This window comes from Cupressus sempervirens, chromosome 10 (assembly GCF_028749045.1).
Source record: "Cupressus sempervirens isolate cs-2001-9-10 chromosome 10, ASM2874904v1, whole genome shotgun sequence".
Taxonomy (NCBI): Eukaryota; Viridiplantae; Streptophyta; class Pinopsida; order Cupressales; family Cupressaceae; genus Cupressus; species Cupressus sempervirens.
In genome coordinates, this window is record NC_143127.1 from 710,664,523 (window position 1) to 710,677,279 (window position 12,757).

At 39.1% G+C, this 12,757-nt stretch overlaps 1 pseudogene; it reads left to right on the forward strand.

Moving 5' to 3' along the window:
• The first annotated feature begins 539 nt into the window (after positions 1-539).
• LOC149535797 (leucoanthocyanidin reductase pseudogene) lies at positions 540-12,731 on the forward strand (annotated as a pseudogene).
• The last annotated feature ends 26 nt before the right edge of the window (positions 12,732-12,757 follow it).

Here is a 12,757-nt window from a genome sequence, read left to right on the forward strand (position 1 = left end):
CTTTCTAGTTCTTCCTTGGACGTCGCACTTGCGATGGTCTTGGAAAATTGCAACGGGGACGTGACGGTGCTAGTGGCACGGTAGTGCTCGTGTCGACATCGCTGGCCGTCGCAATATTTCCAAATGTGTCGCAATTGCGACACATAGTCAGGAATTGCGACAGCATCGCTAAGCATGCGACGCACATTTTGACACAATGCATGGGCAGATGTCACAATTGTGACGTCCATGGTTAGCAATATGGCAGGGCTGCTGTGGTAGCGACGCCAAGTGCCGTCGCTGCCACAGCGGCGACGCCAACTGCCGTCGCCGCCACAGCGGCCCCGCAACAAGCATGGGGCATATGAATTCATATTCGCCCCAGGTGACAGAAAACATGCATTCTTTCCAAACGATAGCAATCTCTTTTAGTGTTGCAGGTGTAAACAAGATATCCCAACAGGTAGAAAATTTGTCAAATGTCAATTTCATTTCAGAAAGTCTAGAAAAGAACACAAGTTCTGGCCAGTCATGCAGTAAATCCAAATCATCAATAGATCATGGTGCATCATGCTTGCGACGAGGCCGCTCGCATTGCCGCCACAACGGCCCTGCTGCAAGCATGATGCATCATGATCTGCTAATGATCTAGATTTACTGCATGACTGGCCAGAACTTGTGTTCTTTTCTAGACTTTTTGAAGTGAAATTGACATTTGACAAATTTTCTACCTGTTGGGATTGTATATGAGCAATGTTAGTATGCTAATAGAAACCAAATTTAAATAAAGCTTCTACAAAATAAAAAATTCATAAACTTCAAGATAGACTAAGATGAACTCTCAATTGAGAATATGAGCCATTAATGGGCTCTCTCAATGAGAAGCTCTCTTGTTGAGTAGCTTTGTCTAAGTAGATAGGATGTATGCTCAAGCTTATGCTTCAAAAAGGGCTTCAAATGGAGTTGGAATTTGGGTGTGAGTGTATGGTTTTGATGTAAAATGGCTTCTCAAAATGGCATTATGACTTTACTTCATGGATTGTGTTCTTTTGTAAAGGGGAAGGATCCAATTTATAGGCAAGAGGCTTGAGGGATTGAGGGCTAAGATGCAAGGATGGGAAAAAGCTTATGGAAGGCTCAGATTGCATGAGAGGAGAGCACATGGATTGTGCTTCCTTATAGCCAATCAAGGAGTGACACATGTCACATGGTGAGAGGATGGAGGAAAGGGGAAGGATGAGTCAACAAAGGAGGCTCAAGAGATAAAATCTTCATAAAGACCCTCATAATGACTTGTAAGAGCAATAAAAGGGCTTGTAAGAGTCATTTATGACCTAGTGGACTTCATAAAGTTTTATGGTTGAGATATTTTGAGGGTGATGAGAGCAATTTCGACTTGGGCTTGATTAGGAAGGTTCTAAGCTTGCTTAGGCTTGTGCAAATGATTAGAGGATGGATTAGGATGGTTTAGGATTAGCTTAGGGATAGGCAAGTGGATGGCATTTAATGAGGGTGGGTGAAGGAGGAGATATTTGTTAACTTTGGCTTGGGTTAGTAAGTTTTAACCCATGTTTAGGGAATGTGACAAGGTTACAAGGGGATTAGGATTAGGGTTAAAGACATCTTCTAGAAGAGTCTAGGCTTTGGATGAGGATAAAGACTTTCTAGAATAGTCTAGAATTTCCTAGGATGAGGATGAAGACTTTCTAGAAGAGTCTAGAACTTCTTAGGATGAGGATAAATTAGATTTTTAGGAAATAAATAAAGTTTTATTTATTTCAAGGGTTTGGGTTGAGGAGATATTTATTAAAACTTTTTTAATAAACATGAGGATTAATATTTAATCTTAATTAAATATTTTGAGTTGGGGTTACGGGTAGGAAATGATGAGATTAGCCTTTAATCGAAATTAAAGAAGGATTAGAAGATTTTGGAAGAGGTTATTGGTCATAAGGAAATTGGCCAAGTTTTGGGCAAAAAATAAATTTTTTATTTATTTTAGGATTTTTGGTCAATTTATTAATTAAATAATTAATAAATAAGGAAATAATGTTTAAATAAGATTTAAACATTTTTGGGAGGGATTCCTTAATTAAATATTTTTGATTAAGATAAAAGGATTTAATGGCATAAAAATTAATTAATTAATTAATTAATAAATGATGATGTCATCGGGAATTTTTCAAAAAATAAAAATACTTTATTTTCTAAAGGATTTTTAGGTGTCTACATTTTGCCCCTCTTTGATGTGATGCCGCAAGTGGCATGATATCAAAGATAAGAAAATAAGATGCCCAAGGCTAGAGCAGAAGAGGAGAGAATGGACTATGAGATGCCCCCTCAAGAAGGCAGCGGGGAGAGAAAGCGAGGCTTGGTGGCTTCTTGAAAAATACAAGAATCTGGGATGAGCAAGGAGACTCAAATTGGCAAAGAGAAGGGGCTAAATTAGCTCAAACTCTCACTATGGGAGAATGATAAAGGAGAATCAGATGCACAAGAGGAAGCAAGCTTAAGACTTTAGGGAAGGTGGAGGATGAAGGAGCAGAGCGCTATAAAAAGGAATCCAGGATGGGGAGATGGATGAGGGGATTAAAAAGCTAATGCAACAGGATTTCAAAGAGTCAGATTGGTGGAAGATGGGTTTCGGAGATCCCTAGGACTAGGATTGTGGATCTCGAAAGATGAGGCTTGGTGGGTTGATTTGGATTGGTGGATCCCTAAGACTAGGATTGTGGATCAATAAAGCTAAGAGTGATGAGTGATTCAAAGAGATACTGATGCATCAGCTGGGGTAGGAGAGACGGATGCCGGATATGGATGGGGGATAATGCAAATGAAGGAAAACCATTGAAGCTTTTGGAGCGGGGGGATACTTCAAAGAGAAGTACCACCATGTAGTTGAGAACTAGATTTGCTATAGGATTGTTGGTTAATTGCCAAGGTTACCAAGAACATCAAGGCCTTTTCACCAACTGTCCAGAGGACTGACGGACTGACTCAAAACAAACACACAAGGATTGCCCTAGCATCACACATGAATCTCGAAAGAATCAGAGTGGAACCGACACTAGGTAACCCACAAGCAGAAAAGAAAACAAGCAAAAGACATGATCAAGACCTTACGCTCTGATTGCCCCATTCGCAGTATACCATGATATGGAAGATCGTGGCAACCTTGAGGAGGGAACAAGGAGATGGCTTGGAAAAGATATTTCAAGACCCAATAGGGAAGAGTCCACATCAAAAGAAAGCGAAAATCCAAAAGAGAACCGTTTGCCAACAAGATGAGTAGGATGAGGTACTAACGGACCAAGATCAGACATGAGGAAAGCTATATCCTGCAAGGACCTATCGGAGAGCACCTAAGCTGGTGGATTTGGATGAGTGATGCGTCTAGCAAGCTGAACTAAGAAAGATAACACTTTGGTGATAGGAAATCTAGCTAAAGGATGCATTGGAATAGCTAACCAAGATGTGCGATGGGTGCAAGATGCTGATCAAGGAGAAACTGACACGAACACTGGATAGATACAATGGTACTAAGCTAAAGAGGATGTACAAGCTGACTGACCAAGATATATACAAGCGAGCTAATCAAGATATGGTACAAGCTAATAGACCAATGATAGGTATGATACAGATGGATAAAAAGCTCAGGATGAGAGGATAGCAGGATGGTTCGATGTTGTGCAAGATGCAAAAGCTAAGGGTGGGGTGATAGCAAAAGATATGGATTTGGCAAGATGAATCCAATGATGATGAGAGATTTTGTGACCAAGGATAGCTAAAGGATCAGGATGAGATGGCTGGATAGGATAGTAGATAGCTAGGATTATAATGGATATAAAGAGATGACATTGGGTTTGCATGAGGATAGCCTAGAGCTAGATACCAATGACAAGGGAGGATGGACAAGACAAGATCTCCAAGGAATATAGTGCCCCCAATCAGAAGATAACATGCAGAAGGAGGTCTTATGATGGATGTGATAGGATTGAAGCTAGGATGGAAAAAGCGTAAGGGGCTAGGGAGATGTATGATAGCTGAGATGATTGGCTGAAGCTGCATAAGATTAGTGGATGGTGTGAGATGGAAGCTGGAGGATGGAGGATAGGTGGACAGATTGGAAGATGGAGTTGGATGTCAAGAGATGACCAAAAGCATGAGGGTGATAGGCTAAGCTGGGGATGGCGGGATTATGCATGATGCTTGTTTGCCAAGTTTTCATCATGGTACTTGTCCAAGGCGCTTGAATTGCCAAGTTTTCACCAGTGGACGCTTTATTTTTCTTTTCTTTTTTGACTTTTTGACTTTGGACTTAGCTGGAATGATTTTGGCTTTTTTCAGCTATTTTGGCTTTTTTGAGATTTTTCACTGGCTGTTGGAATGTTCAATTTTGTTGCTAGCTGTTGGTACACCGGATGTGTGATTTATGCAATAGATCGGATTAGATGGGATTGATGGTAGGAGATGGAGGGATGAAAATGCTGGAAAGGAGCATGAGATGGGGATGCTTGCAAGAGCAACATTGGCACATGTTGGAACGGGTGTGAAAAGAGCATATGGGGGATAGATGGTAGATGCGGGCGTGATGGAGGATTTGTGGAAGCGTGCTTGGGGATATAGGCACCCAAGATGGAGTCAGGAGATGGGGGACATAAGTCACTAGATGGGGGATTAGCAATGGTGGATGCCATTATGCATTGGGTTTCAACTTTTTTCTTGGGGATCCACATGGTTTTGGATTTTCTTTTCATAGGCTTTTGCATTGTTTTGCATTCTTTGATTGGATTTTGCCTTTTTGGAGTATGTCTTTTAGAATAGACATATGATTGCCTAGGATGTGGATTTTTAGCTTTATGCATTTTGAAGTTGGCATTTACATTGTTGTGGTAAGCTTTGGGAAGATGGTTAGGAGAAGCTTTGTGAGATGGAGAGGATATGAAAGAGCATGTAGGGGGATGATGATGGATGATGTGCCCTGATATGTGCCTTTGTTGATCTTGCATAGGAATGGATGGAATAGGATTTTTATGATGGCTAATAGGAGGATGGAGGATGGTAGATTTTGGGACATAGGGACCCAAAATTGATTTAGCGGATGAAGGGGGGATATGGTAGGTTGTTTTGGGTTGCAAAGATGGTGGAGGGGGGATGACATAAGATTTTTTGAAGGAGTGATGGGAGGCTGGCATGGTGGGCTTGGAGATAGGCTTGGTTTGGGGGTGTGGTGTACCAACACCTTTAGATGGTGAGCCATTGGATACATATCCAAGACCATGAAATCCTAGATTTTTTTGTGCAATAATAGGCTCTCTGATTCCTTGCTCTTGTGGTCCTAAACCTTGACCTTGATAATGCCATCGATTGAGCATTTGAACAAGCTGAGGAAACTTTTTGCTTGTAGAAAATGGTAGAAGTGATTTATTAGGTGTATTGCAATGGGGAGATATTGTTCTTAATTCTTCTGCTGAGAGAGGGCCACCGTGGATGAATGTAAGTGAACCAAGAGGGTAGATTATAGATGGTGGAATAGCTTGGATAGGTGGTAAGATGGAAGCATGGAGTGGGGGAGATGGAAGGATAGGATCTTGATGTAGCTGGTGGGATGACAAGATATCTTGTAGTGGAGGAGATATGGCTTGAGGTTTTGGAGATGGAGGAGATCGTGACTGCACTATGGATGGAAGACATGGTACGATGATATCTTCATTTATGCTTTGGGGGATTTCAACATGCTTTTGGGCAGGATCTTGATAGGATTGGTTTGGAGTGGATGGTGCGATAGGAGGTGAAGGGATGGATTCTTCAAAGGTAGCGGATGGATAGATGGGAGATTCAATAGTGGAGATGGGTGAGTAGAAGATGGATGCATAAGGGTCATTACGAGAGATTTGGGAAATGCTTGGAGGCGATGTGGATAGGATTTGGAGGGATTTGATAGGTGGTGGAATTTTGATGCTTGCGAGAAGTGGAAGGATTTTAAGCAATTTGATGGATGGTATGGGGATGATAGCTATGGGAGATGGAGGTGATATTATAGATGGGGAAGCTTCATCACTGACTACTTCACATGGTTGGATTAGATGACATGGCTTATCGACTGTTGGAGGCAACTTTTCTTGTATTTGCTCTAGGAGATTCCTTGGAGACTCGTGTGTCGAAGGTGGAGGTGGATTGACAGGAATAGCTAGTGTGATGGGGGTGGAAGATTGGAAGCTTGGTTGATGGGGTGATGGAGGGGAAGCTGGAATATCGGATGGCATGACTAGATAGTTTGGAATAACTCTTGGATTTTGGGGGATGATTGGGGGAATGTTTCTAAGGCTTTCAATATACCCATCATAGTCAACAAGATTTTCATCATCATTGGAATAGGAGGTGGCGGGAGAAAGGACAATGCGACCAAACACATCATGATAGGATTGGTACTTCATGCTTTGATGATGAGTTTGATGGGGATGGGGTCTTGCATATGGATGAACACGGAAGCTCATGGTTGGATTTTGGTTAAGCACAGATTTTGGATTGGCTGATGAAAGATTTCCTAGGGAGAGTCAAAGCTGCATGACAGACCTAAGGAGGATTGGCTGGAGATTTTTGGCTTTCCTGTGGATGGGAGACTTCAAGGGCATGCTGTCAAAAGGTGAGAGTTTTGCTTTCCTATGCACTAGATTTGGTGGTGGCTATGTCAACTTGAGGATAGACTAATGATCCTATGGGCATGACACAAGATTGACCACTTGTGGATCCCAACCTTTAGCTCAAGGTGATGAGGGATGCAAGTGACAAAGCTAGATTACCCTAGACAAAGCTCTGTCAAAGGGATAACCTTGGTGAGATTGGTTGATTGGTAGGATTGATTGGATAGCAAACTCTGGCAAAGTAACAAAAACTCTTTAAAGGCTTGGGTGATTTTGGATTGGGTTGCTAGCTGGCTAGGGGGATGATTTGGATGGACTTTGGATTTGGGATTGTTCTAAGGCAAAGAACTAGATAGATTCGGTTGCATCGACGGAGCTTGGATGATTTTATGATAAGGCAGTGACTATGCTAAGTATGCCTTGAGTTGGGAGATTTTTGCTTTTCTGGGATTTCGACCAAAATTGGCAAACATTCATTCAAAAGCTATGAACAAACAAGCAGACAAAATTTTGGAGCAAGCATGTCAAACACACCAACATCCTAGGAAGCTTTCTACAAGGATGAAATTTGGTTTAGCTAGGGAGTCCTCGATATACGCAAGGTACGTGAGGCCCAAATCCGTAGATGAAATCAAAAAGATGTCACACAGCCGAGAGGAGCGGTAACCCACTTCTCCTCTTTCACTTCTCAAGGGTATAAAGTTCCTTGAGGCTTAGCCCGAGTGACAAAATTTTGATCCCAAGAGAGGTGTCTTTGGATTCACCTCCCGATCTTTATACTCCGTCGGAACGCTGGAGTTGAGGTCGTCCCAAGGGGTGATGAAATCCCCAAGCAGGCCTCCTAAAAAGCTAAGACAAGATTTTGGATCCTAATCTTATGCACCCAAGATGGCCTCGAAAGATGACAAGGGGAGAGAAGACTTGGATGACCTTGGGCTAAAAAACACGCTTGTTCTTTTACCAACTGACTCTTATCTATGCTAATCTAGACTTTGCAAGCACTCATGTTTAAGAGACAATGTTCAATTCCAACTTGAAGTGCCAACAAAAGTAAATCGATCGAAGAATGCAAACAATAAGAAGAGTTAGGGTCAACAAAAGCAAACTCGCGCGCCCGGAGGCCCTCCACGTCAAGTATCGATTAATTTCCTTTAAAGCATTCAAGAGTTGGTCTGATTTTGTTTTAAGCCCAAAGAAAAGATGTGTGAGACTCGATTTTGTCAAGCACGTGCCCGGAGGCCCTCCATGTCAATAGTTGTTCAATTTTAAAAGCTCCAAATGAAGTGTTTGATATTGCAATGGTTAATTGATCCTTAGAATTCAAGATTGGATTTTTTTTTTTTTTTTTTTTAATCATGCTCACTCTTCTCCATTTTCACTCTTCCATGAGGTCACTTGTCCACCATAAAACAATACCTACACAAATATAACATTAATAATTTATACATATGACCTAAAAGAGAATTGATAAATTGAAAATGACATCAGAACCACAACACAGATTAATCCATTAATTTCTATTGACACAATGTTAAAATCAAGGGATAGAGAAAATAAAAAGGAAATAGGAAGTAGATCTAATGAGCCATATCAAATATAAGATCAAGGTTACATTAAACCATCCGATGCTCTTAAACTAGTATTAGCAACCATCAACAAATGACACAAGACCTGCTTGGACTTGTTACAATCCTAAAAACTAGAACCAATTATTTTTTCCTTTACTCACAAGGTTATAAAAACTACCATAACCAAAGTCCAAAAAATCCAAAATCCAAAAAGGCATGAATTGGAGAGAAAACTCAAAAGCTTGATAGAAAGAACTTAGAACAATAGATCGTTTCAAATCTCTGTACAACCTCAACGATGAACACAATTCAAGAACAAAACTTATTTATTGACCAAAAGAATACCTTAGAGCTTCTCTTAGATTGAGATTCCTATGTAGATTTACTATTATTTGAACCAGACATTGATGTCCAGGCATGGTTCAGCATAACTTGAGTTTCTAAGCCTAACTTTCTAACCTCTAAAAATGGAAGTTCAAATGTCGATCCCAAAAAATTAGTTGAATAATTGACCTACAATAAAAGAAAGTGAGCAAAATTCATATACATATTCTATTAAACATTTGAAGACATGAGATTTCTACATTCCATCAGGTGAAAATTGAAAGAGCTTCTAGCAGTAACTGTGTAGACATTTTTCAATCTAACTAAATCAAATTAAAACAAAAATTATGTTAAAACACCATACAATTAGAAGTTACAGACTGCACAACATTTTTGTAGTAATAGAATCTCGACAAAAACATAAACCATATCTAATACAATGCAATTACATACCTAGGTCTTCCCAAACAACTAAGTGGTTGATCATGACTAAAAATCTGAAGTACAAGATCAAACATTGTTGGATAGAAAGGTTTCCTAGCTTCAAGCCATCCAATCTCATGTTCCAATCTATGAAATTTTAAAAGGTTATTGTTTCAAGTGGTTCATTTACAAATATTGTTTCATTTGAGATGGTTAACAAATTGAATCTACCAAGAATAGCACATGTTAGGCCTTACAAAGCACAAGGATTGGATGTTGGATGTTGTGTTGATGTGAAGGAGCAAGCTTATGTTCCCTTCACCATTGGATCGTATAATGATGTTGTGTTGTGTGACATTGTACCTTTGAGTGGTTGTCATATAATTTTAGGAAGGGCTTGGCAGGTTGAGAAGAGATCCCTACATGATGTCAGAAAGAACACCTACACTTTCACAAATATTGGAGAGAAGATGGTATTAACACCATTGGAGGAGCACAAGACAACTTCGAAGGTGTCAGCAAGCATTGGCATCTTTGAGAGGGAAAGGTTCCTAAGAAAAGAGGAACATGGTGAAGCAATGGAAGATGTTTTGATAAAAAAGGACGATGCTTTCAAGCAAACAGCTAATGAGGATGAGGTTGAGGAAAAGAACCTAGAAAAGGATGATATGAAGACAAGTTGTCCATTTGAAGGACAAATAACAAATGAGCAGCAATCAAGTGTTGAAGAGCAAGGAGAAACCAACACCAAAAAGGTTCAAAAGGTTGTAGCAGAGGTAAAGAGAAAGGATGCTGATGAAGACAGAAAAAGATCAAGTCTTGAAGGGCTTGAGGGAAAGGAGATGATTGGAACAAAGATGAAAAGTACAAATGCTGATGTAAATAGGAAAGAAACAAGGCTTGGAGAAGCAGATATGATATTGATTGGTTCTATATGGTGTCCATTGAAAGTTGGACAAAGAAAATTCACAAAGACAATGATGACTGAATCGGATAGAACAACCACCAACCAGGAGTTGGTATACCAAGGCAAATGGCAAGGGTGTGAAGACATGTTGCAGATAGCAATAGAGGTCTCAAGGTGCAAAGAGAAGGATGAGAAGACAATGGAGATGAAGAGCCAAGGGAAGGCTAAACAAGGTGATTATATTCCAAGCATGGAGAAGTATGAAAATATGAGTTATTTTTAGTTAGTTATTCTAATTTTGTTGCAGGCATATGAGAATATGATGGAGATTCCTAGTGTGGGGAAGATAGCAATAATTGGTAAGAGTTATGTTCTAGAAGGAGCTTGTTATTGCTTCTTGTTTCTACTTATTGTTAGTATCTTATTGAGCTTCACTTTGTTTCGAGAATAGTTTAATATTCTCTACTAAACAGGGCCAACCACATGAAGGTGGAAGCTCATTTGGCCCCACCCCCCTCCCCCTAACATCAATCTACATTCCCCGTTAACATCTAACATTCATTCATTCTTTCAACCATTAATAAAATGTAACATTCAATCAATATCACATGATAACATTCAATCAATATCACATGATAACATTCATTAACACATTAGATTCGTTAACATGCAACATTCATCAATATTCTACATTAACACATAATTCATGAACATTCATTAGCACATAATTAAATTCATTGAGACATAAAATTCATTCATTATCAATTAAGGTATGTAGATGAAAATCATTTCTTTTTTTTCTTTCTATTTCTTTTTTCTATGTAAGCTCTAAGAGGAGCATCAGTGCCATCATCAATTCCCCCCTCATCAGTTGTTCTGTTCTCTGTTCTTGATGATCTCAAATTCTTATGCTGTTGCAAAGGGGGGTCCTCTACAATAACAAATCAAAGAGTTAAATTAAAAATAATTTATTATAATTGTTACAAGTATTTAATTATTTTAAATAACATAACTGTGGCGCTCTTTACCTGATCTGACCACATCATTTTTTCTGGACTCAACGTCAACACGATCATGAACATCGACCCCTCGATCCTCTACAACTACTATACAAAATGTTACTTTAATCCAAACACCAATTGCAATTACATATAAAAAATTTAATAGCAAATGTTTACCTCCACCATTGGGATGCACATCATGCGAACCTTCAGCATCCACAGATTGTGTAGAAGGATTGTCAGGCTGCATTCCAACATCCTACGCATTGTTATCATTGCTTGCTTAAAACAAATATACTCACTTTATATTGGAACTTAACATCAAATAGACTAATTGGTAAAGTATTCAATTTGAAATAAATTTCATTTAGCTTATTTACCTGTGGCTCAGATGCATCATTATTAGAACCTTCCACACTAATTTTAGCTCGTAGCCGTTCAGCCATGGCTCTATAGCCTTGTTGGAAGCCAATTCTCTTATCCTCTTCTGTGAGGCATCTCTTGAACTCTGAGCCCTGCATTTTTGCGTGGTATGGTGAATTTTACTTGCATTGTTTCATCAACCAATGGAGGGTAGTTAAAATATCAATAGCAAATCATCTATATCCATCACAATATAATAGGAGAAAAATCGAGCAGTTTTGATGGAGAAATCTACTATATAAATGTTGCGTGTTTGTATGCTTTGCTTGTAACAACATATTTTCTCCAAATTCTTAAGTTGGGTAAGAGTTAGTTCAGCTCTTTGGAAATAAAAATGGCTGCAAGTGTTGCTGCATTCCCTCATTCTTTCAATCACTGCCTTTATTCTCAACTATTGGAGGAAAATTCAGTCTCAACCATGGCCTCCATTTGTGATATTTCTTCATATGAGGATTTTGTGAACAAAGAGAAAAGTAAAATATTAGTGATTAGAGCCACTGGTTATATTGGTCGCTTTGTTGCTCTTGCAGCTGTAAATGCAGGCCATTCTACCTATGTTGTCATTAGACCCATCACTGCCCATGATTCTGCCAAAGAAAAGTGCCTCTATGAATTGAAAGATTTTGGTGTTAACATTGTCTATGTATGTCACTAGCTCTGTTCATAACAAATATTTTGTGGTAGATATGTATGGCACAGTTGTAAAGTGCGTGTACTTGTTTAAAATATTGATTTTACAAACTATAGATTGTTTTGATTGGTCATATAGGTTTAGAATATATGATTAAGCTTTGCTTGTTTGTTCATAGTAACTACTATTGCAGTTGTTTTCTAAATTGTTAGATAGCGGTCATCTCACAAATAATCATGTTTGACTGTCTTGTTGTGAAGTTGGGTATTTAGAAATTATGTTAAGAAGGGGTGTTCAGTCAGTGATCTCCTTATCAATGAGTCTAATTTGGTTGGGATCATGAGCTATATTATAGTTGTAAAAATTTGTGTTGTAATGGGTTTTATTAATGTCTACATGTTCTGTAATGGGTCTTATTAATGTGCATGTATATTATAATGGGTGTTCTGTAGGGAGATTTAAGTGATCATAATTCAATGGTAAAGGCCATTCAAGGCATTGATATTGTTATTTCAATTTTGGTCGGTGGTCAACTTACATATCAGCTTAAGATTGTAGATGCCATTAAAGAAATTGGCACTATTAAGGTCAGAACATAGGACCCTAACATTATTACCATGAATGCTTGTTAACTGTAATAGACTTAAGAATTGTTGAACTTTGATGCAGAGGTTTCTTCCTTCAGAATTTGGGCATGATATAGATAGAGCCAATCCAGTAGAACCAGGGCTAAGCTTTTACAAAGAAAAGAGAGTTGTTAGGAGGGAAATTGAGGCATCCAACATTCCATACACTTACATCTGCTGCAATTCTATTGCTGGGTGGCCTTAATTTTATCATACCCATCCCTCTAAGCT